At 51.8% G+C, this 27,912-nt stretch overlaps 1 long non-coding RNA gene across 1 annotated transcript; it reads left to right on the forward strand.

Moving 5' to 3' along the window:
• On the forward strand, window positions 1–2,977 carry LOC121446842. The gene is made up of 3 exons (XR_005974142.1): window positions 1–99; window positions 2,349–2,477; window positions 2,917–2,977. It is a non-coding gene; the product is annotated as an uncharacterized LOC121446842 (long non-coding RNA).
• Window positions 2,978–27,912: the final 24,935 nt, after the last annotated feature.

The raw sequence follows: 27,912 nt of genomic DNA on the forward strand, positions 1-27,912 counted from the left end.
CTCCATGGAGTCAAAGAGTCAGGAGGGACTGGCACCCCTGGAGGAGACTGGCTCCTGAGAGTCGCCTGACAGGCCCAGGTCCCTGAGGCTGATGCCCAGGTAAGGATTGATTTCACCTTTTCCAATAAATTCCCTCCATGTTGTCAAATTTATTTATGTTCACTGAAGGAAAGCTTTTTTTCCAGTTGTTTAGTTGTTTAGTTTAGTTGGTAGAGTGCTTCTATAGTATGGCAAAGCCCTGTGATCCTCCTCAAGCACTACCTAGAAAAGGCAAGATGAAATAGTCTGTAATCTCAGCACTTGAGAGGTAGAGACAGGAGGATCAGACAGATGAAAAAGGTCATTCTCTGCTACACAGAAAGTCCCAAGGCAGCCTGGGCTCAATGAGACTCCATTTACATAAAATTACATGGATTCCCCAAAGCAGATGTAGCATGTTAATGTTTTGGTAGCTGTCTATGGTGTTTTCTACAACCACACCCCCTTCTACATTTAGTTGTGCGCGTGCGCGCGCGTGTGTGCTGAGGTGTGTGGAAGTCAGAGGACAACCAAGGGGATCAGTTCCTTCCACACACAGTACGGGTCATCCTCAGGAGTGGCAGCAAGAGCCTTTCCCTACTGAGCTATCTCACCGGTCCACAAATATCTTTTGAAAACACAAATTGGTTCATACATAGGATGATCCTCTACCGTCACTTGTACTATTTCAGAAAGTCTTCTGAGGCCTCTAGTCCCTCTGAAGCTGTGATTTATTTGCTATTCTTTTTTTTTTTTCCCGAGACAGGGGTTCTCTGTAGCTTTGGTTCCTGTCCTGGAACTAGCTCTGTAGACCAGGCTGGCCTCGAACTCACAGAGATCCTCCTGCCTCTACCTCCCGAGTGCTGGGACTAAAGGCGTGCACCACCACCGCCCGGCACTCATTTGCTATTCTTAACATTTTTGAGGCACTGTGTGTGAAGTCCAGGGAGAACTCATCTCAGCTTGTCACGGCAGCAGGTCACCAGGGTCCTCTGTCCCCTGGGGATGGACAGGTGCCTGCTTCCTGTAACATAAATCATGGGTATTCAGTTTCCTTGCCAACAAATCCCAGTGTTCAGCCTTATTCACTTCCCCGGGATGAATAAATTCCTAACTGAGGAATAAGATCAAAGCATTAAAAAATACTAATTTTAAAAAATGTCTTATCAAGTTGTCCTCAACACCAAGGTCAAGGTTCATCCTCACTGCTGAAGCAGATGTGGCCCAACCCACATTCTCTCCTCCCTGGCACAGATGCCAGCTACTCATCTACAGGTGTGCTCATCAGCCAGGCAATTTTCTACATTCTAGATGAGAAGATAAAGCCACACAGAGCAGAAGGCACAGCACCTGGCTGAAACACCATTTGCACAGCCTATGGCAGCGCTATGTCCAGAGGGAAGGGAATTTGCTGGCAGAAAGCAGTGGACACAGTGGACTGCTAAAGCTCCCTCCTTCCCTCCCTCCCTCCTTCCCTCCCTCCCTCTCTTCCTTCCTTCCTCCCTCCCGTCCTTTCTTCCTCTCTCCCTTCCTTCCTTCTTTCCTTCCTTTCTCCCTCCCGTCCTTCCTCCCTCCCTTCCTTCCTTCCTTCCTTCCTCCTTCCCTCTTTTCCTTCCTCCCTCCCTTTCTCTCTCTTCCTTCCTCCCTCCCTCCCGTCCTTTCTTCCTCTCTCTCTTCCTCTCTCCCTTCCTTCCTTCCTTCCTTCCTTCCTTTTTTCTTCCTCCCTCTCTTCCTTCCTCCCTCCCTCTCTCTTTTCCTCCCTCCCTTCCTCCCTCCCTTTCTTTCTCTCTTCCTCCCTCTCTCCTTCCCTCCCTCCAGTCCTTTCTTCCTCTCTCCCTTCCTCTCTCCCTTCCTTCCTTCCTTCCTTCCTTTTTTCTTCCTCCCTCTCTTCCTTCCTCCCTCCCTCTCTCTTTTCCTCCCTCCCTTCCTCCCTCCCTTTCTTTCTCTCTTCCTCCCTCTCTCCTTCCCTCCCTCCAGTCCTTTCTTCCTCTCTCCCTTCCTTCCTTCCTTCCTTCCTTCCTTCCTCTCTCCCTCCTATCCTTTCTCCCTCCCTCCCCCTCCCTCCCTCTCTCCCCCTCCCTCCCTCCCTCTCTTCCTTTGTTCCTTCCTTCTTTCTTTCTGACCAAGATAGTGTTGGCAGTGTAACCCTGCTTGCCTCCCACAGTGAGATAGCAAGAGGGACTCCCGGAACCAGCATTTGATGGAGCTGAGCTTGGGCCAGTGGGGGCGTATCTGGGCTGAGAACAGAACCTTCAGGACAGCCTTATTTGCTGTCTTCCCCAAGCCCTGGCTTGGACTTGACCTGCTGTTCTTGTTTACCCTCCAATCAGTGCTGTCACCTGCTTCCAGAGGAGGACCTAGAGTCTGGCTGCTCAGTGTAGCGCACACAAGCTGGCTAGAGCTGGTGGGTCACCTTCATGGGCTCCTGAAATGACATCATAAACTATCATCAACTATGGGTAAGATGGTTCACCAGCCTGCTCCATATTCAATCCTCTCACTGGTTGCCTTTGCAGTCTGTGGCTCTTGCCAGATCCAAGCAGATGTGGGCTGTTCTAGGATTGGCCTGGGGCTGTCTTGGGTCCTTCCGGGCTGATCCTACTAGGTCACCTTCCTCCAGAGGACCCCTCCTCCTCTTCCCACCCAGCCATGCCTGAGAACATTCTCTGGCCTCGGTGTTTCTGATTTAAACGCTCCCCAGAGCTTGCCTGCTGTGTGCAGTCCGGCATCTGGGCAGAATAACCGTAACAGCTGAGCGCCATGTGCTTGTGGCTCTGGGCATTCTGGAGTGGGCTCGGTGCCAGTCTGTCTGTGGCGCAAAAGGCGCTGCCCTCGTGTGCCCTCCATGCACTCTACCGAACCTCTCTGTGCCTCAGTCTCTCTTCTTGCACTTCTCAGAGTCGTTACTATAGAGTGTGGCTTCCAAGACCCATCTGCCCTTGAACAGGAGCCAATGTCCATGGGAAGCCTGGACTTGACAGCTCGGGGAGCCTGCCAGGTCCCGTGTCTTGTGCCTCACAAGCTGCAAAGCTGAGGCCCAGGAGGACATGGCTTGTGGGACCAGGAAGAGGGAAGGCTCACCGGAAGTCTTATGGGCAAGGGATAATACCTAGTAAGGTCTGCATCCACTGTGGCTCTAACCCCGGATGAGACATGATGGACACACTGCAAACATCCACTGTCTTCCTGCTTGGTGCCAACACCAACCTGGGGAAGCCTCACAAAGCTCCCCCGCTTACAGTTTTCACGTCCTGCCTGGCATACCAAACCCTCAGTTCGACGAAGGGTCTATTGCTGAGATAAATACCATGACCAAAAGAAAGCAGCTTAGAGAAGGACAGGACCAACGTGGCTTACACTTCCATATCAGAGCATCATCGAGGAGTCAGTGGGGGCCAGGGCAAGAGGAACCTGGAGGCGGAGACTGAATCAGAGGCCCTGGAGGAGTGCTGCTTACTCACAGTCTGCTCTTCTTACACAGCCAGGCCCACCAGCACAAGGATGGCATCATGGAGGCTAGGTCCTCCAACATCAGTTAGTAACCAAGAAAATGCCTCGCAGACACACCCGCAGGCCAATCTGATAGACACCAAACCCACACAAAGTCTTCACTCTTCCTCCTCTGCCAAAGGCCCTACTGTTAATATCATTACACCAGGGGCTTTAGCTTGTGGATTTTGAGAGAATAAAAGCAATTAGTCCCTTGTACCCCTTAGTTCCTTGTCCTTTACAGGGACACTGAGTCTGTCCTCACAGACTTCTCTAGAGTCAGCCTGGAAGAGGGGAAATTACAAGGCCTTAAAGGGACCCACTGAAGCTTAGCCTTCACCACCTGGGGGGACGCACGCTTTCTCTAATACTGAGAGCAGATCCAGGGGCATGGTTGTCCTGGTGAGGCCTGGCTGCTGTGGGCAGCACCCTGTACAAGCAAGAGTCACAGCTGTGGGCCATGCTGGCTTGTGTTCTCAGTGCCCAGGCTTCCTGCTGCATGTCTGTCCGCACAGAGCCCTGCCAGCAGTGGGTCTGGTCTTGTGACCCTGGGGACAAGGGCATATGTGTTTGTGCACGGGAGTATCACATCCACAGCAGCTACCCAGCATGTACCTGCAGTCCCAGAACTTAGAAACTACAGTTGCATCATTGGCATGGCCTGGTCAGCTCCAGGGCATCCTGGGAGCTGTCTCCACTGTCCTCAACCTGTTTCAGCTAGGAGACTCTAAGAGACTTTCTAAACAAAACAATAGCAACAACAACAACAAAAAAACCACTAAGTACCTAAAATTAGAAAAAAAATTCCCTCTGAAGGAGTCCCTCTGAGGCCAGTCCATATTTCTCCTATACCTGTCTGCCTCTGTCTCCCACATCCTGCATTAAAGGTATGTGTCACCGCTGCCTGACCTCTAGTGGCTTTAGCTTTGCCTCTGGTCTTCAGACCAGATTTATTTATTAAAATACAAGTAATACACCACTAGAGGCCTTGCCTCTGCTTCTGGCTTCTGACATGGATCTGGTTGATAATATTGCAACCATTTCTCCACTCAGTGCTGAGCAAGCGTTCACAGGGTACCGAGGACCAGGATATTACCACACTTCCAAGCCAGTTACCATGGCGCAGAAGCCAGCGAGGGAGGGTAGTACCCTGTGTGATGTGCCCGATGCCCATTTGATTGGTCACTGTGCAGAAAGTTCCTTCCCCAGAGACAACAAGGTGGCTCAGTGGGTATAGGTACTTGCCAACAAGTTTGATAACCTGAATCGGATCTCTAGGACCCATGAAGTGGAAGGAGAGAGCCAGTCTCTGCCAGCTGTCCTTGGACTGCCACATGCACACCAGAGCGTGCACACATGTAAATAAATATTGAAATAAATCTGCCTTCACCTCAAGGGCAGACAGCTATGTTGTGTGTGTCCCTATAGTGGGCAGGCGGGCGGGGTCTTAAACCAACCAGCTCCCAACACGTTTAAGAGGCAGTTTCTCCCTCTTCAGCTGACACCAGTGTCCTTCTCAAATAGAATCTCAAAAAAGACCAACCTTGTTGAGCAATGGTGGCGTATACCTTTAATCCCAGAGGCAGAGGCAGGCAGATCTCTGTGAGTTCCACACCAACCTGGTCTGCAGAGCTAGTTCTAGGACAGCTAGGGCTGTTACACAGAGAAACTTTGTCTCGAAAAACCAACCAAATAACAGACAACAAGACCAACCTCAAGATCAGGATAACATGGAAGTCAGGCTGGCATAGAGCTCTCTGGGTGAAAGGGCCCATGAGCTAGTTCTGCCATTTCTCTCTACTCCAGAGTAAGATATCTAGGGCATAGTGAAGCTTATCTGTGATTCCAGGCAGGAGGATAACGAGTTTGAGGCCAGCCTGGGCTACATAGAAGATACTGTCTCAAAAAAAAAATCAAAAGAAAAAGAAAATAAGTTGGCCTTCTTACCTCCCTTCATAATCTTCCGAGTAAACTCAAATACCATGGCCGGCCACACCCAGTGCAGACTGAGCAATTTCACTTCCCGGTCCCCTGGATGGGTGGCACCCGGCACTGTGGTGGAACATTCCAACACCCACACACTGAACGTTTCTGTTCTGGGTACAGCTGTGCCAACCTCTGGGAACCTGAGGCCTCAGAGCTGGAAAAAGTCTGGCTTTCAGCATGGCCCGGCTGGGCTGCAGCATGGCCCGGCTGGGCTGCAGCATGGTTTGACTGGGGACAGCACCTCTGCCATCATGCATCTGTCTACATCTGCAACCCAGAGGTCTCACCCCTTCAGTGGATGACAGATTGCAGAGACAGCTCACAGGCTCCGTGCCCACCTGTGGGGACTATGCCTTGGTGCCGTGGGGTTCTATACCAGCTCTGACTCTGTGATACCCTCCTTTGGCACTAGACAGAAAAAGCCTTTCCATTCATAGGGGTAAAAGGGGTGTAGATACTTCTCGAAGCAGAGCCAGTGTGGTCTGGTGGAAGTAGAGGCTCTAGCAGGTTGTGGCCCTGGTTTTCCTTATACTTGAAGCCTAAGATGCTCCCAGAAGGACGGTAAAGGCCAGAGAATAGTCTTTGTGGGCAAGACTGGGTCCTGGACTTGCTGGTGACAGATCGGAAGCAGCCCTGGAGAGGGTGTCCCAAAGGAACTGTCACAGCACTGTGTTTTGCTTACAGCAGAAAATATGTGTAGTTGAGAGAGTTGATTCCAACAGAACACACAGTGTTTCTCCATGAGTGTCCACATGGCCTGGCAGCTTGCTTCTGGAGAGAGGAAGAAGCAGCAGCTGGCAGGATGGCTGCTTGCGCTGGGAAAGGAACAGGAACCTGTAACTGTTCTCACTGGCGGATGAGAGGGCGGAGGTTCAGAGATGAACACAAGCTGTCCTGGGCAGCTGTACTAGGTAGCCCTCCTGGGTTGCCATCTTGGGCCCCAGTATGATGCTCGGCTGGCTTTCCCTTGCTTGAGTCTAGCGGAGGAGCCGGTAAATGAGGGGCGGCGCCTTTTATGAGGCAGAAGTAGAGCAGACATCCTGAGCTATGCCAACGACAGGATGTAGGACAAGGGAAGAGCCAGAAGGTGACCAGGGCTCTAAGGTTTAACATAGGGGCAGCCCTGTGTCCCCTTCCCTCACTGGGCCAGTGAAACCTAGGTCAGACTCAAGGCTGATAGATACCCCTCTTCCTGCAGACTAGACCAGAGTGACCTGTGTCTCCCATGCTACCTGGCTTTCTGGTAGTCCTGTGATAGTCCCGTGATCTAGGATGGGTGGAAAGGAAATACAATACAAAAGCTGAGCTCACAGGAAGCTCAACTTGTCCCCAGGCCACATATCCAGGTCTCTCTGGGAGTCTTTCCTTGGCCTGGCTAGCTGGACTACACCTGGGGCCACAGTCCTGTCTACTTCAATGCTGTTTTTCAGTCAGGCCTCTGGTCTTTAATGGGGGGCCCTTGGCTGCCCCAGATCCCCCAGAGTCCACGAACTGACATTCTCTTTTCAAAGCATGGAAACCCACAGAGACCCCACTGCTCGTGTGGCAGAAAGAAGAGCTTGAGGCCAGAGCACAGAGGACACCTGCCCTCAGCTCCACATGTGGTCACTAAGCTGCCAGTTTCCGTTCCTCCATCCTGCTCTCACCTGTGCCCTAGCAGGCATGGGGCATATCGCCACTTGGTGAGGAGTGTGGCTCTTGGGGAAGGTAGGATGTGACCTCAGAACTCAAGTCGGCATCTTCTAAGAGGGGCTGCTTTGAACAGGGGACACCTCTAGGAAAGAGGGGAGAGGGGACAGAAACCAGAGCTGGGCCATACTTGGTTACCTTGATGGCAAGAGATTTGGTTTGGTTTGGTTTTTGGAAACAGGATTTCTTTGTGTAACAGTCCTGGCTGTCCTGGAACTCACTTTGTAGACCAGGCTGGCCTTGAACTCACAGAGATCCACCTGGCTCTGCCTCCCGTGTGTAGGGAGTAAAGGTATGCACCACCACCCCTACTGCCCAACTGTCCTGAGTCTCTTCATTAGGAAAATGAACACGGTTTCAGGGAAGTCCATGACTATAACTAGCTTGGAGCCAGGTATGTCACCCTCTGTCCTTCCTTCCCAACACATCTAGCTTGAGGGAAGAGCCAGAGCTGCCTTCGGTGTCTTCAGACGAGCTCAGGAACAAGGGGACATTTTGGTGGGGGCATTTGAAATCCAGCAACTTTCACACTCTTCACCTGCTGGGAATATTATTCTCAGGTGTGTTACTTTTGTTTATTCTGCATTTGATTAACTGTGAAGCTGCGAGTCTTTGTCTAAAACACATGATGGTCCTAGTAAAGAGTTGAATAGCCAATAGCGAGGCAGGAGCAAGGATAGGCAGGCTGGCAGGCAGGGAGGATAAATAGAAGGAGAAATAAGAGGAGCAAGAGAACAAGGAGAGAAGGATATCAGGTGCCAGCCACCCAGCCAGTTACAGAGGAAGAAGGAAAGAAAGACGTACAGAAATAGAGAAAATAAAAGCCCAGAGGCAAAAGGTAGTGAGGGATAATTTAAGAAAAGCTGGCAGGAAACAAGCCACGCTAAGGCCAGGGATTCACAAGTAATAATAAGCCTCCGTGTGATTTATTTGGGAGCTGGGTGGTGGGCCCCTCAAAAAGTCAAAACAGTGAAACATCACACAATATTCACCTTAGGAACACTGTTAGGTGTCCCTCTGCAGAAGCCTCCTGGGTGTCCCTCTCTCTGCCACCCACCGAGCTCATGCCTTCCCTCCCCCACAGCAGACCAGTCTGCCTTTGGTTGGCTCTGTCTGCTGTCCACAGTCTTTCCTGCTCTCCTGCCTTCTAGAGGCCTGGGACTTGCCTGAAGTTCCCTTTAAGGTCCTGCCCCACCCACTGCCATCTCTCCCAGTCCCCTGTCCACGTGGCTCTGATGATGGAAAGCACCAACGAGTGACACCAGCAAGCACAAGTCACGTGCGTTACCGCTGTCCCTGGCTCTGTGACTCGGACTGTGAAGAGTCTATCCTGAGAACAGCAGCTCTTGGTGCCCCGTCACCATTCTCTCCAAGAACAGACCTCACAAACACACACGTTCTCCCTGAGCTAAGGTCGCCACTGCACTCAGGGCCCCTGAAAGGACACGCTGAATGGTAAAATCAAAATCTTGGTCATGGGCCAAGAAAGTTGGGACTTCCCTAGAAGGGCTGCCTCAGAGATGTGTTTTTACTTCCTAGTTTTCAAAATTATAGAGTATTTCTTCTTCTCTTAAACATTTCCCTGCCATCTGTACTTTTGCAGGAAAAAGCACCAACAGCAAGGCGGCAGGGGACAGTGACAGTCTATAGTGAAGGTGTGGCCAAGTAGGCATTCCCAGGCCTGCAGACTTTATGCCAGCTGCAGAGCATCTCCTGAGGACCCTGTGTGGGTGAAGACAGATCACAGAGGTGGGGGATCCCGTGTATGGGCACACAGGGCACATCAGAGAAAGTTCCAGAACTCCAGGGAGGAGGAAGTGTTTCCATACAGACTCTAGAGGCCTGTCCGGGTCCCTGCTGAGCTGGCGCGGTGGGGGGGGGGGGCAGAGCAGCGTGGCCAGGGCAGGGCTGGGTTTGGCTCTGCGAATCTAACATGGACGCAGCAGCTGCTCCTGCTCCTCGACAGGATCTCTGGGGGGTTCAGAAACAGAGTCCATGTGCCTAAAACGTAAAAAAAAAAAAAAAAAAAAAAAAAATGCACAGGGAATCCTTTTAAATCTTTCCTTCACCACACAGGAGGGAGGGGAGCAGGAGAAATGAGGTGCCGTCTCCCCGATGGCTCATCTCAAACCCTGTCTCCACACCTCCTTGTTTTCAAACCATGTTCTTCATGAACAAAATTTGTTCATTATGATGTCCGTTTTCATACATGCGGCAGCACATTTTGTGGTGTTGGTTCCTTCTCAGATCATCCAGCTTCAGCAGAGGAGCAGCTCCTCTCTGCATGGGGGAAGTTCCCTGGGTTTTATCCTGGGCTCTTTCTCTGTCCCTCCAGGAACATAGCTGCCTGGGATGGGCACTGTTTTGTTTCCTGGAGCCATTTGCACAGCTGGGGATTCTGTTTCGCTGAAGCCTAACTTTGGGTTCGTGTCTCAAGCCGCTGGTACAGAGATCCGCCTGCCTCTGTCTCCTGGGGACTGGGGCTGAAGATGTGTGTCTGCTTAGCACCCCTCTGAGCCTGTCTGAGATGTGACTGACATGTAACATGGTGCACACAGGTAAAAAGGGTCGGGTTTAGGATGGTGCAGAGGTAGAAAGTGCTGGTTACTCAAATCTGAGGCTCTGACCTGGATCACTGGAGCCTGCAGTGGAAGGAGGACACTGACGCCTGAAAGCTGACCTCTGACCCCCATTTGTGCACAGTAGCACAACATGCTCTCCCCGCTATAGACTCCTCCTCCTCCTCCTCTTCCTCCCCCTCCTCATCATCATCAAATTCCAGAGTTTGACTTACTGTGCTGCGGCAGAGCCATCATCCCAGGCTCTTCCTCCTACCTGCTGGCCAGTTTTATGTCAACTTGACACAAGCTAGAGTCATTGAAGAGGAGAGAGTCTTAACTGAGAAAATGCCTCCGTCTAAACAGGCTGCAGGCAAGCCTGTAGGGCATTCTCTCAATTAGTGATCAACGGGGGAGGACCCAGCCCACTGTGGGTGATGCCGTCCCTGGGCTGGTGGTCCTTGGTTCTACAAGAAAGCAGGCTGAGCAAGCCATGAGGAGCAAGCCAGTAAGAAGCACACCTCCACGGCCTCTGTATAAGCTCCTGCCTCCCGGCTTGAGTTCCTGCCCTGTCTTCCTTCAATAACGAACAGCAATATGGAAGTGTAAGCCAAATAAACCCTTTCCTCCCCAAGCTGCTTTTGGTCGTAGCAATAGAAACCCCAACTAAGACACTCTTTACACATTCTTGTCACTTTCTCCTAACCAGATGCACAATAACCTGCGTAGGTGTGTCTGTACTGTGACAGGTGTGTGGCGGTCAGAAAACACTCTTAGGTGTCAGTGTCAGTCCTTGCCTCTGCCTTGTTTGAGGCAGAGTTCTTATGATGTTTCCCCATTGTGTACATCAGGCTGGCTCGTCCTAGAGCTGCTGAGGATTCTATCTACAAGTCGACTCTTACTCGGGTTATGGTGCATCAAAGTGTCAAGAGATGCCCACCTGTGGCTGTTTGGAGTCGCCTTTGGCTTTGGTCATGGGACGATACTAGTTCAATAAGAATCTGCCAGAGATTATTCCCACCACTTAAATTTTCTGGAAGAATCTGAGGATGACTGGAGCTCACTGTTCCCAGAATGTATGATGGAAAGTTCCAGTGAACGCATCCAGTGCTGGGGGAGGGGGGATCCCACAGGGGATAAATTCAATCTCCCAAATGGTGGTATGGTATGTAGTCGGTCATTTCATCTGGGTTGAGACTTAGCATTTTGTGTTCTGGGGTGATGCTCTCACCAGCCCTAGTTGTGGAGATTGTGAGCAGGACGTTGACTGTGGCAACCCTCTGCTGCCTTTTTGTCTCGGCAGGGGCCTTCCCAACTCAGTCCTAACAGCCCTGATCTTTTTATGTGCACTTAGCTTTGTCAAGCTTGCAAGAAGCTTATCAGTTTTATAATAATCTCCTAAATGAGCAACTGTTGAACTGAAATATACATATAAAGCTAAATGTCTCAAAATACCATGGATAAAATCGCTGAGCTCAGGATCGGAGGTGACAAACATTTACATGCTTCTATCGAGCTTTGACTAATCAAATTAGCACAGAAAAATTAGAGGAACTGAGAGCTATTGTTAATTGAGTTAAATAAGTAGATCCAAATTTAAACTCTGGACCCTCCCTTCAGGAAACACCTTTTCTAATTCCCTTGTAGCGAGTCTACAACTGTTCACATGTTTAGGTGGCTTTGGATATTTTGGAAAATCCCCCAAAGCAGCGCGGGATGACCAAGCCGTTTAGCTCAGGACTTGCCCAGTAAGAGTGGCAGAGGACTCATATCCTGGGAAGCTAAGCCTGCGTGGCCAGACACACCAGAATCAGTCAGGTCACCTTCTCCCACTCCAACACAACAAAATAATGGCTAAGAGTCTGCTATAAACCCTAACTTCGGAGGAAGGCCACAATCTGACTATTTTAAAGGGAAACACACACTTTAATTACAAGCTACCCAGAAAGAACCCCAGACATCTAGGCCTGGGTCTTGGACAAGCTGCCAAAGCTGAGGCCCACACAGTGTCTTTGTCATATGTGGGAGAAGTGGTATCAAAATGGGAACTAAGCCCAAAGTAACAAGCAATAAATACAGATAAAGCAGGAAAAGACAACTTGGATAGCCGGGTGGTGGTGGCGCACGCCTTTAATCCCAGCACTTGGGAGGCAGAGACAGGCAGATCTCTATCTGTGAGTTCGAGTCCAGCCTGGTCTACAGAGTGGGTTCCAGGACAGCAGGGCAGTCACAGAGAAACCCTGTCTCAGGGAAAAAAAAGTCAACTAGGGCAACTGGGGTAGAAAGTCCTGACAGGTGTTGGGAGATCTCCTGACGAAACAGCAGCCAGCAGTGAACGAGTCCAGCACGTGTATCCCAGAAGAGAAGACCCAAGGACATAAAATGGAAGAAGTAACCCCAGCTTGAGGACTTCCCAAATCATGAGAAGCGCCCAACTCTCCAATGGCTTCTGGGTGTTTTTGAAATACACATGTGTTTGCAGGAAACACAGGCAACAAAAAGCCTCCTAAAATAGTATAAAATGCAAACAGGCCAAGAAACAAAACAAGAAATGGAAAATTCATTTAAAAGATACTCCAAATTGGATACCAGGCTCAGGAAATTTGACTACTGAATTCTTCATAATAATCAGAGAGAACTGATTCCCAAGGCGTTTACAAAGATGGGGGAACCCTGGCATCAAAACCAAAGCAATCGTGTTTCCAGCAAGGACACCAAAGGACCCATTCTGCAGAGACTGAAGCCGCAGTGGGAAACAGACACTAGAAATGGAAGATAACCCCGCCTTCCCCTTCCCCTCCGCTTTCTCCTTCTCTTCCTCCTCCTCTTCTCTTTGCCACATGGGAGATGGAATCGGCTTCGAGCTTGTCGGGAGCGGGTTCTATCACTGAGCCCATTGCTGTGATAAACACCACGGCTCAAGGCAATTTGGGGAGGAAATATTTATCTCAGCATGCATTTTAATCCATTATGAAGGAAGCCAGAGTAGGAGCTCAAGGCAGGAACTTGAAGGCAAGAAGAGAAGCAGGGGAGGAACCCTGCTTACTGGCTACTCCCTGTGACTTGCACAGCCTACTTTCTAATACAAGGCAGGACCACAGTGGGCTGGACCTTACCACGTCAATCATTAAACAATAAAATGTTCCACAACTTTCCTCCAGGTCAATCTGGTAGAAGCTTCCTCAGCTGAGTTTCTTTCTCCCCTTATGACCCTAGATTTGTGTCAGGTTGGCCGAAAACTAACAAGACAGGCTTCTTTTTACTTTTCTTAACTTGAGAGAGGGTATTGAGAAGCTGCCCACGCTGGCTTTAAATTCACGCTGTAGTCTAAGCTGGTCTTAAACTTTCTGTCCTCCTGCCCCATCTTCCTCAACAGTTGAGATGGCAGGCCTGCCTCAGGGCCTGGAAGACCTTTTGTTTGGTACATTGCCATCCAAGATTTCTTTGCAGGAGAGGATATTTACTTAGGTTTCTAACTTTTGAGTTGACATAATTCCCAACTTGCAGACAATTTAGAAGGAAAGGTGTGAAGAAGGGCCACGTTTCCCACCCAGATTCTCTCAGTATGTGTCTCTCCAGAGACAGTGCTGGACATTAAGACTTTACAACTACATTCATTTGTGTGTGTGTGCACATGTGCCCTAAAGAGCTCTGAGTAGCTCCTGCTCTATCAGGATGGCTACCCTCCCATCAGCAGCTTCCTCAAGAGTCTCGTGTGCAGGACCAGAGTTGGCACGGCACAGAACCTTCCAGAAAGCTATTAACAAGGCTTTAAGGGATATGTACCAAATCTTCAGAGGAAGAACTCCCACAGTTTGAGGCAAACCGAGATGCCTGAGTACCTCGGATATCAGTAGGGTACCTCTAGAACCAAGCCATAAACACAATGCTTTTCTGGTAAAACTTCCAAAGAGATTTTCATATGATTCTGACATGTTCTCTATCGTAGGGGAACCCAAGAGAGTCGTGGTATGCCAGATGAGCCAGTTACAAAAAGCATAGCATGATTCCACACCCTGAGATTCCTAGGAGAAGAGAACAGTGTGGTTCACAGAGACAGGTGGGACTGGTGTTTTATATAATTTATGTTGTACCACAATGCTGTATTTTGGATCTGGAATGTCCCACAAGTCCCACGTGTTAAAGACTTGGTCCCCAATGCAGTAGTGTTGGGGGGTGATGAAAGCTTTATGAGAGGGGGTCTAGAGAGGGGCCTTCGGGTCTTCAGTGTTGTGCCTGAGAAGGGGATAGTGGGCCCAGCCCTTCTTCTTTCCTTCTCCCTTCATACTGCTACCAGGATTCTGCCTCACTACAGGCAAACCCACTATGGTCAGGAACCTCCACAAAGGGAGGCAAAATAAATTACTTATCCTTATCAGCCAGGTCTCCAGCGTTTGTTACAGTAACAAAAACTCACACATGAGAAAACAATAAACGAATTAACATCTATTGCTTTAATAATCACAATGGATCCCAATAATGGGGTTGGCAAAATTGCTAGCAAGCAGCAGGTTGTAAAATAACAGAGCCGAGTGACCTGTGTGCAGACTGAGGGAGACCTTCAGATAGAAAGAATGGAGGACATGCCGGAAATGACGTCAAGCTCTTGTTCTGCAGCCGAGAAAGAAGATTCTCTCCAGAGGACCATTTTTTACCGGAGTCAGGCGCCAGTGTGACTGGAAACGTTTGCAATAGAGACGGAAGTGAATCTGCCCTTGAGCCTGGGGATAACACCGATGACCCTGCAGGAGTTGAGGTGGGCGGCAAGACTGTACAACAGCTAGGGACAGTGACAGAGCACAGCACTGAAGGAAGGTGCTGTTCTCTGCCTCAGGAGTGGAGACAGTGAAAATGGTTGTTTGTGTGATGCTGTTAATGCCTGTCATACACAAGGAGTCCTCAACAGTCAACAGCAAAACAACGAAGGCCAGCAAGGAAATGAGTGAGAGATAAATCAGGATAACTTAAGAGTAAGGGGAAAGCCAGGCGGCAGAGGCAGGTGGATCTCTGTGAGTTCGAGGCCAGCCTGGTCTACATGAGCGAGTTCCAGGACAGCTAGGGCTGTTACACAAGAGAATCCCATCTTGAAAAACGAACAAACAAAAGAGTAAAGGGAAAACCCAACTGGCCAAAAGATTGATACCTGGACACAAAGAAGCATGGAACTTACTAGAACTAGAAGTTAACTTCTTACATCACACCTACCCATTCTGCCTGTTGGGCACACGCACGACAGGAGGGTGGCAAACAGAGACAAGAAGGAGGGGAAGAGCAGCTATTTTCATAAAGAAGCACCACGGAAGGCATACAAGCCATACCCGTGGGTCACAATTGGGTCACACGCATCTGTCACATGCATTAGTCATGTGTGTGAATTGCTGGGCCTGACCCACCAGTGGCACATCTCGGACAGTTATCTCCAGGAAGTGTGGAAGGCTTCCTTAAAGACCCACCTAGCAGCTGGTTATGTTAACACAAATAAATAAACAAGGCCTTGGTCCCGACCCATGTCAGACCCAAGGCCATTTGGATACCCTAAGTGGTTCAGCAACCCCACACGGTCCTGGTTAGCTTGGATCACCAGCTTGGCACAGTCTAGAGACAGGTGAAAGCTGAATCCTCAATTGAGGGATGGCCTTGATGAAGCTGGCCTGTGGACACGTCTGTGATGAACTGGGTAGGAAGGCCCATCCCACTGTAGGCAAAGACATTCCCTGGCAGGTGGTCCAGAGCTGTATAAAAAGCCAGTCAAGGGTGAGCCAGAGAGGAAGACAGGAAGGGGGTCAATAAGAAGCATTTCTCTGTTCTCTGCTCTGTCTCTCCTCAGCGATAGACCGTAACTTGGAGTTGTAAAATAAAACAGACCCTTGCCTCTCAGAAGTTGTTTTTGGTCACAGTGCGTATAGCAGCAACAGAAACAAGAATACCCAAGGTCAGCAGTGGGTCCTCTCTCCTCCACTGTCCTGCACCAATGCCATCACCTGGACCACTCTTCTGGGAGCCATGCTGGTCCAGGCTTAGGTGCAACAATCTTTGAGCCATCAAGGGCACAGGGTGTAAACAGCTAGGACCATTCCTTCATTTTCCTGGCCAAAAGAAGACCCATCTCAGGCTGGAAGCCCCTTCAGAACTGCTAAGTGCAAACTCTAGATGGCCCAGGCTCTGCAGATCACTGAGGCCCTATAGGAACGATGGGCAGGCCAGCCCAGGAATCCTGAACATGGGGACCTCCAAAGGCAGAAAGATGGAAAGATGGCCGATAGAGCTGCTATCCTGAGGTCTGGACCCTTCCTCCTAAGACAGAAAGCCAGCCTTCTGTCTGTTCCCAGAGCCAGCGTGGTTAAAAGACAGACATCCTTATGATAGCCAAAGCTTGGTGAAGACAAGTCAAGGGAAGGGGTGGTGTGTCGACGGGCCTTGCACAGCTGACCTGGGCTGGGGCTGTGTGCATCTCTCCCTGCCTGTGATGTTCTTACGGCACAGAAGAACTGGCGAGCAGCGGTACAGGGGAGACGCGGGTAGTCAAGGCTGGGTGGTCACTCGGGAGGGACAGAATCCAGTTCTTTCCTTTCCTTGATGCTCTCTCAGAGGGAGCAACTCTCATGACGGGCCCCAGTTCTGAGCTCCTGATCTGTCCTAAGATGGGACAGGAGCAGGACAAGGAATGACGACCATGTGACCACAGTCTGCCTTTCATCATAAAGGCCACACCGTGCACTGTACGAAGGCCTCCACGGAGCTCTACCATGTCTCTCAGGAGCGTCCTCTCGTGGGAGGGCAAAAGTGAAGCCCTTCCCACAACAGAGAACACAAATGCCATCCGGAGGGCAGGTGGCACGGGTGGGCTCACTGCTCTGGGGTAGCCAGCTGGAGGTCTGACCCTTTCCCTCCTTCTCCATCTTCTGTCCCCAACCTGGGGTTGGCCTTGGCGCTCATGTCCCCTAGGGACCTCTTCTGGCCTCCTGAGGCTTAGCTCAGGACCTGAAGCTACACCCAAAGAGCCCAGAAATCTCTGTATCATAGCAACTAGATTCTCGACCAGTGAGCAGGCCACATCAGCGTACTCAGCAGGTACTCCAGAATTGGTCTCAAAAATCAGTATCCCCCAGGAATGGGCACCAGGTATTGGATGTGGTCACTGCAGCACAGGCCAGTTGGCAGTGTCCAGCTGTGTGGGACAATGACGAGGGAGATGGGTAGCGAGGCAGGGTTCAGGATGGCTGAGGCCAGAGCATGCTTGGAAGGACCAAGTCAGTTAAAAGGTGTGCCCAATCAGGAGGCTCCAAAATGTGACACGGATTTGCGCTTCCTTTTGATTCCTTCCTGGTGGTTTACGTAAGAGGCAGCGCATCGGGGCCAGGAAGGGACGGAATCATGGGGCTGGGTTTACACCAGCTATGCGAAGCCCCTCCGCTCTGCCCCCGCCTGTGAGGGGCTTTCTTGGCTGGGTCTGTTCCTGACAGAAGGGATGCGTGTTGTCGGGGGTGGGGGGCTTGGCATGTGTGTGTGTGTGGAGAGAGAGAGAATGTGTGTGTGTGTGTGTGTGTGTGTGTGTATGTGTGTGTGTGTGTGTTTAAAATACAGAAAAAAGAAGCATGGCTTTCCTCAGCTGCAGAGGCGGGCCGGGTTCTGTCTGTGCCAACTCCCTCAGAGCGGGCACCGTGGGGACACAGGAGGCACAGGAAGACTGCAGAGGTGAGGGATGGGTGTGGAGAAAGATGGACGCTTGCCATCTCGAGTGCCAGCGGCTGCATGAGGCCAAACCCCATGAACAAAACCCACAGCAGATCGCTGGCAGCCCATGTTAGGAGACGGAAGACAGTTGGCAGCGCTGCCGCAGCCGGGGAGCAGGCGGATGTAGGCAAGGCCAGCGTGGAACAGGTAAGGGGAGAGTGGGGCTCACTAAAGTATAGGGACTTGGTATCTGTGCTGGGGTGCAGATGGAAGCTAAGTCTGACCTGGGTGCGGATCCCACGGCATGGCAGCTTTCAGAGAGGGCCGGATCTGAGGGGGTCTGGCTGCCTCATGCCCAGATCATCTCCCTGTACCCTCTGTGCCCTTTAATGTGTCTTGGTGCCCGCTGCTTGCCCATGTGTGCTTGACTGGTGTTCTAAAGATGTGGGGTGTGTTGGCCTGGGTGGGCCATCTGGAACCGGGAATACAGCAGCCGCACCCCATGGTGGTCTCAAGGCTGCATCATTTCCACCAACGTCCGTACTCACAGGGACGGTCCACTCTACCCTGGTTATACAAGGCCCCCTGACCATAAAGGGGTCGATCCTTTGGCAGGTGGGTCCGGATGGGTTGGGACTATGTTGGAAGGTTCCGGAGCATCCCGAGAATAGCACCCCACTCTCTCAATCTTCCCAGAGCCCCCATCCTTGCCCACAGCCAGGCTTGGCACCTCGGTGCCTGTGTGCAGATCGATGGGACTGAAGCCAAATGTGCCGTCAAAGGGATCCGGGTGCCAGTGCCAAGGAGCCAGCTGCTGAGGGCACGGGTGGGGTGGGCTCCGGAGGGGAGGAGCATGTGGCTGAGATTTCCTAGCAGCTCCAAGGACAAAGCCCACCCCCTTCGTTAGTGGTCACGGGCTGGTCAGAAAGGGTGGGGCTAAGGATGGGTACATTCCGTCTAGTATGGCATGGGCCGTACCAGCTGGAAATGAGGATCAGGCAAGGATATAGGGGCTGCCCTTGTGACCAGTTCCCTTTCCTTAAGTGAGGTTCCAGGCAAACATGGAAATCAGCTTCCCCCTTCCCCCTCCCATTCTTCCGTTCCCTTCTATTCCTTCCCCAGCAGAGGCTGGCATGGGCTCTGGGACTCATGTCTCGGGCTGGTGGGATAACAAGAAGTGACAGCAGGGCCACACTGGGACCTGGGCCACTCTGATACAGTGTAACGCTCTAGGAAGTCTCTAATCTCAGGAAGGTGTCATTCACGGAGATCTAGGGCACTCAGGTAAGCAAAGACATCAGCTTTGGTGCAGGCTCTGTGGCACTCTGCTTCCTCCTCAGAGTCGGGTTGGCCTAGGCTTTGGGACTGCGGAGAGTGTAGTCTAGAGCCCAGGTGAGCACAGGAGACGCCCCAGAAGGATCAGGGCAGGGGTCCTGAAGGTCAAGAGACTGAGGAGCATGGTTCAGAGACCGAGAGGCACATTGTCTGGGGCAGGCAGTTGGGAAAACAGGAGAAATTCCAGGGGAGGCTCAGAACCCTGCGAAGGCTGAGCTATGAATGTCCCACAGGAAACCCAATTGGAAAGGGCCACCAGACATCAGCACTGCTTAGCCAATCAGTGATCCCTTCTCAGCCTGGGGAAAGTCCTGCCACAGTGGGCTACAGGCTTTACACAGAGGCTGGCTAAAGCCTTGTGAGGAGAGGGCTCCCTTTGAAAGTCCTGGGTGAGTCAGTTTCTGGTATAGCTCTGCACAGGGCTGGGGATGAGAAGGTTTGTGCCCACTGGGCATTTGGAAGAACTAAGGTGAGAAGACACAGACCTTCTGTGGTCACTGTTACATACAGGACCACAGGACCAAAGGGTTGGTTCTCAGCTCCAAGGAAACAGGTGACCAACCTACATTCTCAAGGGCAGGACTCAAAGGGAATCCCAGTCGGGCTTCCTGGCTCCGAAGTACAGACTCAGTGTCATCTATCCCCTTGGAGCCTAGGATTCTCAGAAGCAAACTTTGGGGCATTGGTGCTAGCTCAGTCTGACCAGATTTAGGCTCAGTTGAGGACAAGAACCTATAGTCTCCGGGTCTGTTTGGTTGGCCATGGTCCAAGTGGACCCTCTGACTGTCTGGCTCTGGGTCCAGGTGGGTACGGTAGGATGGATGAGAATCAAAAAGAGCTAGAAATGGCTTTGAGGACTTTGCACTGTGCACACTTGGCCTTAGGGAGTCTGGGTTTATCCAACTGGGCAAGTTGCCATTGGTCTGGGGAAGGGAACATGCTGGGCTGGTTCAGAGTCCCTGGTTTGAGTGCCCAGGGGTCGTCAGGGGGCCCTAGCTGTCCACTGTGGCCCCATGACCTTTAGCATAGCCTTAGTCCACAACACAAATATACTTATGAGAGGAGAGACCCTAGATGTCCATTGGGCCTTCCAACTAGCTCCAGGCCAGTGTAAGTAGTATGCCTATGTCTGTCACTTCTGTCTATGGAGGGTATTAACCTGTCTCCAGTATGGAACTCCCTAGGAACCCTCCCATCCAGAGTTGCTATGGCCTGGCCTGGAGGGTAGGTATAGGGTAGTTGACTACTCCATGTTGGGCAGGTCTTTGCTGATGTTGATAAAGGTAAAACACAGCAGGGCTGGGGGCCCTCTGGATGAGGAAAAGCTGTGTACCCACCTGCCCTTTCGTCCCGGGCTCTACAGTGCCTGCGGATCAGGAGTCAGGCAGGGAGGTTGGCATCCCACCTGCCTCCCAGCTCCTTCCTCCCCCTCTGCCTCCCAAATTTCACAGTGCCTGCTTTCTGCGCTGGCCTAGCTCCCCAGAGACTCCACCAGATGTTACTGGGCTGCACGCTGCTCCCTGATGAAATATTCATGTAGTCTCTCTGCCTCTTGACACGAATGCCTTCTGCAGCTTCCTCAGCACCAGGAGCTTGGCAGCTAGCTCCCCCAATGTTGGCATGTAGCAAGAACACCCCATGGGTGCTGGACAGGACCCACCCCTTGTATTGAGAAGGGTCAGAGTGTCCTGTGACTTCATCCTTCACCCTGCCTCAGGACCACTCTGACTCCGTTCTAGACTCCCAGGGCCCAGGGTCAGCATCTAAGCATATCAGCAAGGTCTTGGCTCTGAAGGGCTGGAGAGGCCTTTCTGCATAGGATAAGCTACTCCATGGGGGACAGACACCCCCAAAGAACATCCCACTCTACCCAGGAAGTCCAGAGATGGTGAGCAGCCCGTGTCCTCCATTGTCCCACAGGCGCGTGCCAACCTTGTAAGCCTACCCATATTCTTCTTGCTGGGAGTGGCTGACCAGTCTGGTTACTGGAATCCATCCACTGTCTCCTCTGAGATTAAGGAGAAAATCCCCCAGACACAAGCTCTGTAGCTGGGCTGGAGGCTGAGCTTGCTAATGTGGAGGCAAGGACATGGCTGTGCCTTCGGAGTGTCACGCTCCCCTGCAGCCCTCAAACGCTCTCAGCAAAGCCTAGCTACTTTACTCAGCAGAGGACTGGCCTACCAGATCAGGAAATATGGTGGACAGAAGGCAGCTCAAGGCCACTCCCACCATGCCTACAGAAAGCCATAGACTGGGGATAGTTCCTTCCTAGGGCTCCCGTGCCAACTATTGGTACAAATAGGCAAGGCACCCATACCAGCCTTAGACTGGGACAAGTTCCTCTGACCAGTTTGTGGCCCTCCTTTCAAAGTCAATGGGCACAGCCGGTAGGACAGTCTCTCGTCCCCCCATCTTTGTGTTGAGCTACCCTGTCAATACCTGGACCTGATTCCTCCCAACTCCAGAGCCTCAACGTGCAGGGTTAGCCACATAGGAAATCTGCCTGGTAGATCTCTGTGCTGTGGAGTGGATTCTTAGTCTATCTCATGTCCTGGGTGCATCAACAGCTCCGAGTCTGCCTGGATATCACGTCCCACTCACTCCTCCCATTGGTCTTAGTCTCCACATTCCTGGGCCTGACCCTGGTACCTTTGCTAGGCTATTATATATATGACAGGTGACTGCCACCCACTTACTCCAACCACACTAATAGCACGAGACAGTTCACCAGTTGCAGGGCTCCTGAGTCTATGTGGAGCCTCCCTTCCACGGGACTGTTTCTGTTCTCACCCATGAGTAGCTGCTGCTCTGCTGTCTGGAAGACCCTCGAGTGTGACAGCAGCTCCAGGAACCCCTTTACCGAACATCACGCTTAGGGGGAGAAGCCCTTTACCTAACATATGCTTAAGGTCCCACCCAAAGTCAAGGTTCTGCCAGTTCTTGCTCCTGGGTTATCAAATGAGGGTGAGTGCAGTGTGCCCAGGCTCCAGCCATCACAGAGATGGATGACTTGCTGAGAGTCTGTGAGCAGAGCCACGGAGGTGATTCCATGGCCCTTGGCTCCAACATCATCACCAGTTCTCTCTGGTTGTGTTCCTTGATGCCCTGCTCATAGGATGCTCTGATCATGGTTCTGGGTGGGATTGAGAGAGAGGCCCCCGGGAAGAGTTTTGAGCTGAGAGCATGGCTGAGGATCAATAGCCCTGGGCCAAGTGCTCCTATGTGTGTAATGATGATCCCAGCCACAAGCTTGGGAGAGAGCGCTCAGCTCACTGCCTGCCCGAATCTCACCCTCCAGCACAGCAGCTGGTGATGACCGGGCTCACTCTGCCACTGACGTTGGCTTCTTAGGGCTTAGACAACCTCACCCTTTCATCTCTTCTTTGGTGCCCCCTCATATGGCGCCAGGAGATACTTGGGGCTGCAGCAGTTTCTGATTCAGCTGCTTTCACAAGGACCCAAGGGGCTGCTGGGTCCTAGTAAAGAGGACCTGGAGCCCCTGAGAGCGCAATTCCTGGCTTTCAGAGTGTGGATCTGGCCCCAGAGTTCTTCTCTTGATGAGTTGTGAGGTTGTCTGCCTGTCCTGTGTTCTGGTACAATGGAGTGCTGCCCTGAGACCCTCGGGACACCACGGCACTTAAGGGCCTGCAGCGCATGTCAGAGAAGGAAAGGGCCTTCTACAAAGACTTCTATACCACCCCAATGGGACTGCCTAATCCCTGGTCAGCAGAGAGGCAAAGCCAATCCAAATCTTTTACCGAGGGGTAACCCTGTGAGGCCGTAGGATCCTGTAGTTCCTGTTCATGATTGACAGCCACAATAGGTTGAAGGAAAACTCCCATCTTCTTCCCACCTGCCTGGGACCAAGGAGCCCTTTAATCTGCCCAGGCTCAGGGATGGTCCCCATGGGAGTAGCACAGCAGACTCACTGGGGCACCAAGTCCATCAGCTTCCATTTGTCCTTGGGTCAAGTCTTTTTCTCTGTCAGTTGCCTGACTAAGATGACTGTCGCTGAGCAGAGCAAAGTAGAAACTCAGCGGGCGGGCGGACCACAGAGCTGGGGGCTGTGCTGGTGGATCTCCGAGTTCATTGTCTCCACAGTCAAGAAAGTAAATGGCTCAGAGAGATCCCAGAGCTGCCTGCAGCCAGAGTCAGGATGGAAGAGGCTAAGACCCTTACCTGGCTGCCTGTCAGGGACCAGCCACCAGGAACTGGAGCAGCAACCTCCCTCCCCCAGGAACTCCCCACAGGGACTCCCAGCACTCCCAAGTTCACTGAATCCCGAACTAATGCCCTTCCCCCACACAGGCAATAGGTTAGCAGAGAATGGGTTGGCTTCAGGAAGGGTCCAGGCCATGTCTTCCCTCCCTTCTCTGGCCCCCACTGCCTCTCCCCACGCTGCCAGCGAGGTAATAAGCTATGCGTGTCGTGTAGAAATGAAACATGTTCCGCAGAACAAATGGTGCTAATTTGCAGCAAGCTCCACAGCCCAGCATTTCGGAGCGCCTGGAGGGTGGCTGCAGCAGCTGCGCCAGAATTAACAGCCTTGTGCAGCGAATTAGCGGAGCCATGCATCACCATCAGAGGGACAAAGCACCCCGAACCCCAAGACTCCCACAGCTCTGTTCTCCAGGAAGGAAGCTGGTTCCTGGTGCTGAGACAGGACGCTGTGGGTCTCTTCCCTTCTGGAGGTTCTAGCCCACGGGAGTCAGTGGCTCCACCTAGGCCCCATGTAGCTGGCCTTTCAGAACTGGGGTCACTGCATGGCCAGCTGTTATCAAAACACATCTGGGGCCAGTCCTAGTTGGGAGCCCAAGATCTCGATGCTCACTGTAGAGGCCTTACAAGACAACACCTCCTCCTATCCTTGCCTATAGATTGTGCTCCAGGCCTTTCTCTCACCCCTCCCCGCAAGAGGCCTAATTAATCTGCCTGTCTCTTTACTTCTACTTATTGCTCGCCTATTGGGCTGCTTGGAGCTGCCGGTCTGTATTGATCGCTCTGAGATGCACCATCTCCCTGGCGATTCGTCTTCCTCTGAGGCCCGCCATCCATCCCGCTGACGAGTGTCTGCCCTGGGTGTTAGGAGAAAGCTGCAAATTGCGCGTTACATCTTAATGGGCAATTCCAGTAACTTCATTGCATCTGATGAATATTTAACATCACCCATCCATCCCCATGTCGCTACCCATCGCGGGGGGCGGGGGGGGGGTTGGATTCGGGACTTCCACGCTGCCTTCTGTGTTGTACCTTCTGAATTGGGAAACCTTGGCTGTTCTCCCTGGACAGGTGGGAAGATGGCAGGTGGAGGAGGGAGGGTTGTGCATTTGTCTGTGCTATGTAGGGCACTGTTTCTTGTGTTGCAGCACTGGCCTTGCTTCAGCTATAGGTCTCTGCCTCCCTTCCCCTCTGTGAGCTAAAGGATCATTCTGGAATGCATGTCTTGTCTTGGAAACCCAAGATATGAGTCTGCTTTTAAGATCTGTACTGAGAAAAAAAATAAAAATAAAAAAATAAAAAATAAAAGATCTGTACTGAGCCTAGAGGCTTCCCAGGAACACTTCTAGAGTGATGGACCAATGGGTAAATGTGCCAACGAGAACCTGGACTCAGAATCATAGAACTTGAGGCAGGTGACTAGAAAATGTCTTGTCTAACACTCCGGTGGTATAAAAGGGAAACTGAGGGCAGCAGAGGGGAGAGGATTTGCTCAGTCCCAGCCCTGGGTCTAAGGCTGTGACTTGTGGCAGTCCAGTCCACTAGCCACTCTTGCCTCCTCAGAGCCTAGTCCCACACAGCAATTAGGTAGAGGTTTTGAGGGGAGGCCTATATTCCTCTCAAACCAAGGTCTCAGACAGCTTGCAGGTCCTGGGAGGTTCTGAGACCACAGCCTGCCTGCTGGAAAGGGAAGGGTACCTGTGCCAGGTTATATCATAATACTGCAGTTGGCTCTGACTCACTTCCCCAGCCCAGCTGCCTCTGGCCTTCCACACACACACTGACAGAGGTAAAGGCATTTGTAATTGCAAAGCTCATTCTTAGTTATCTTGATAGCTAAGAGCACACACTGTTTCTAGTCCCACAGGCTGTGAAGCTGGAACACCACTGACTCTGCTGCCTCCACGGTTGGGATGCAGACTGCTTTGTCCCTTATCCCTAAATTGGAAGGCATGGTTCTGACTGGTGAGAAGAAGCAAAAGATAGAGCCTTGAACTTGGGATGCCGGTGTTGGGGAGATCTCAGTCAAGCTCAGTCTCGGCCTCCAGCAATGCCAGCCTCTTTACCTGTAGACAAAGACTTACACTTACTGTTCCTCAGTGTGTATGTGTTAGGATTTGATGTAAGGACATAATTTGTACTTCTGGTGCAGAGTCAGTATTGTGAAGCTTATGGTGGTGATGATGGGGATGGTAGTGACGATAAAGATGGTAATGATGATGGTGATGATGGTGATAGTGATAACCAGTAGAGATGGTGGCAATAGCAAGATGAGGGTAACGGCAATAACAGTGGTGGCATCGGCATGGTAGTGATGGTGGTGACTGGCCATCGTAGTAGCCAGACTGGCAGATCTTAAGTGTGTTGAGGTACAGGCCTGGGACCGTGGAGGCTCCTGAGATTACAAGACAACACGGTTCTGCAGGAACTTAGAGAGGAAAGGAAACACCACACTCTGATTCTTGGAACAGTAAGCATCAAGGTTCTACAGGAATAGAGGGGCTACCATGAAACCTGACAAGAAAAGCAGCCTAGAAGCCCAGGGAGGAGACCATGGCCTGGGCTCACAAGGTCACATGATCACATGGTCACATGATCAGCAGTCGGTGTGCTGAGATGGAGCTGAAGGAGAGGTTGTGCCAAGACTCATAAGACCAAGGCAAGAAGGGACAGCCTTCTATCCAGCAGAAATTTAGCTTGGGGGCTGTGACTGAGGCAAGGATGGTAGACTTCATCAGTAGATATGAGTAGAAAGAGTTCCAGGTCTGGACCACCTTCAGCTTTCAACAGTGTCAGGGCTCCTAAGGCTGTCCTGGTCTTCCTATCCATCGCTGGCACCAGGCAGCCTCTGTTTTCTGTTTCTTCCTGCTACACAAACTCCCGTTTCCCTGAGGAACTCCACCTCAGAGGAATACTTAACGTGGATGGTGAATGCTATGACTGAGATATGTTGGAGTGTGACCTTCGGGCTCTCCCTGAAAGGGCTTGAGAGCTGCTCCACCCTTCCCTCTACAGTTCTGGGTACTACTGACACAGCATCCCTGCTGTGGTGCTGGCTATGGGTACCAGCAGTGTGGAAGGCCTGCGGGGGAGCATCTTGCTTGTCAGGACGGGAATAAAGGTGCTTAACTGGTGGGGAATCAGTGAGTAGATGGCTCTTCATGGTCTCCACTCTCCCCCTAGAGCGACAGCGCAGAGCAGCCCCTGGCCTCTGAACCCACCTCCAGACCAGGGATGGCTGGCGGTCACTGCCTGGTTCCATCTGCTGTGCACGCGAGAGCACTTCCAGATGTCCCAGAAGGACCCGCTCGAATGTCAATTCCATCTTCTCACAATCATTTTCCGCATCCTCTCAGCGCCGCAAGAACGCAGGCTGCTCGTTTGAATGCATAATTAGCCCAAGCATTCTACCTCGCTAATTTCAAGGCAGGGGACGCCAGTGGAGGGGGCTTAGGAATTTGCATATTAATTTAGCCGAGGGAGAGAAAAATTGTTTACCACTTTCTTCTCGCAGTTGCTCACAGAGGACTTAACTCTTTGCACTCTCCATCTGGAGCCTCTGGGAGGGAGTGCACGGGGGTGCAGCTAACCCTCTCCAAAGACCCTGCCTACCCAACTCAGCCCACCTGGGCTCTAGTGGACACCCCATTGGGTGCAGCTAGCTGTCCCTGGCTTTGCAGGGTCATATATCTAGTCACTTCAATGTTAGTGTGGGGACCCACAGATGACCCCAAGTGGCCCTCCTTGGCTGATCTTTAGGAGGCAGGTGTCTGGGTCCTTTTGGTGGCTCTGTTACCTTTATTTGTTTGCTGGTTTGTTCCATAATTCTTCACTGTGTCTCATGTCTAGAGTCAGTGCAATGCTGGGTACATGGCAAGTGGCAGGGTAGCCGTGGCTGCCCTGCCTTCCTCACAGGCCACTTAGTGACTGCAGCGGCCAATGACGAGAGAGACGCTACAAATAGGTCCCAGCCTTCTGTGGAGCGAGCATCCACTGGAGAGTCCAGTACCTGGAGGAAGCAGCACCTGCCTTGGCTCTTGCAGAATGTGATGCGTCTCCAATCGATGGAGCTCATGTGAGGAAGGAGGCAAAGGAAACACAGGGGAATGGGCCAGTTGTCCCCACCATATTTAGGGACTTGTGATGTGTCAGGCTAGGACTGAATGGTGGACCCGAGTGTGTGTTCTAAAACCAGCCAGACCTCCCCCAGCCTGTACGCTGCCTGGTACAGTGAGCTGTGGGGACTGCAGGCCACTCTGGTTCTCATCAGGGCTGTGCGTTTCCCCGAGGCAAAAAATACACTGTGCCCGAGGACTTCACCGAGGACTAAACTGTGACAGAGTACCTGGGGGAGCGGCGGCGGCTTGGTTCTTCACAGGAGAGAAGTGTGGCGGGAGGCAGGTTTAAGCCATCAGGAAAGGCCGAGCAGAGGGCTGTTAGAAGGCAAAGGTCTGAGAATGGAAATCAAGATGCTGGGAAGCCAGAGCTCTGGGAGGCCATAGCTGAAGCTTTTTGGCCACATGGAACGCATGAACACCAAGATGTCCTCCAGATGAAGCCCTCTCTAGACAAACACGGGCCCCACGCAAGTTCCCACAGAGTCCACATGGCCTCGGCATTGAAGGTCACTTCAAGCACAGTAGCCCGGAGACCCAGAGGCAAGCTGATCACCACCTGTGGCCGTCATGGGATTTTTCTCACTGCCTTCAGTCCACACGTGTGACGTGGCCCAGGGTGAATGCCAGAGCGCCCTGTACTGAGCCTGACTCGTGGCACATGCCCAGTGAGATCAATGCCCAGAAGTCCTGACGCACGTGGTCATCACAGGACTGATGGCTACAAGTGCCCTATCATTCAACTGTGGAGTCAGGGTCTCGGTGACAAGACGTGAGTCCCAGAAATTTGAGGATGTCCGAGAAACAAGGGAGATGGGAATGCTCTGGAG

Source organism: Microtus oregoni, unplaced genomic scaffold (assembly GCF_018167655.1).
Source record: "Microtus oregoni isolate MIOR12 unplaced genomic scaffold, Mior012 000004F_ref0000308, whole genome shotgun sequence".
Taxonomy (NCBI): Eukaryota; Metazoa; Chordata; class Mammalia; order Rodentia; family Cricetidae; genus Microtus; species Microtus oregoni.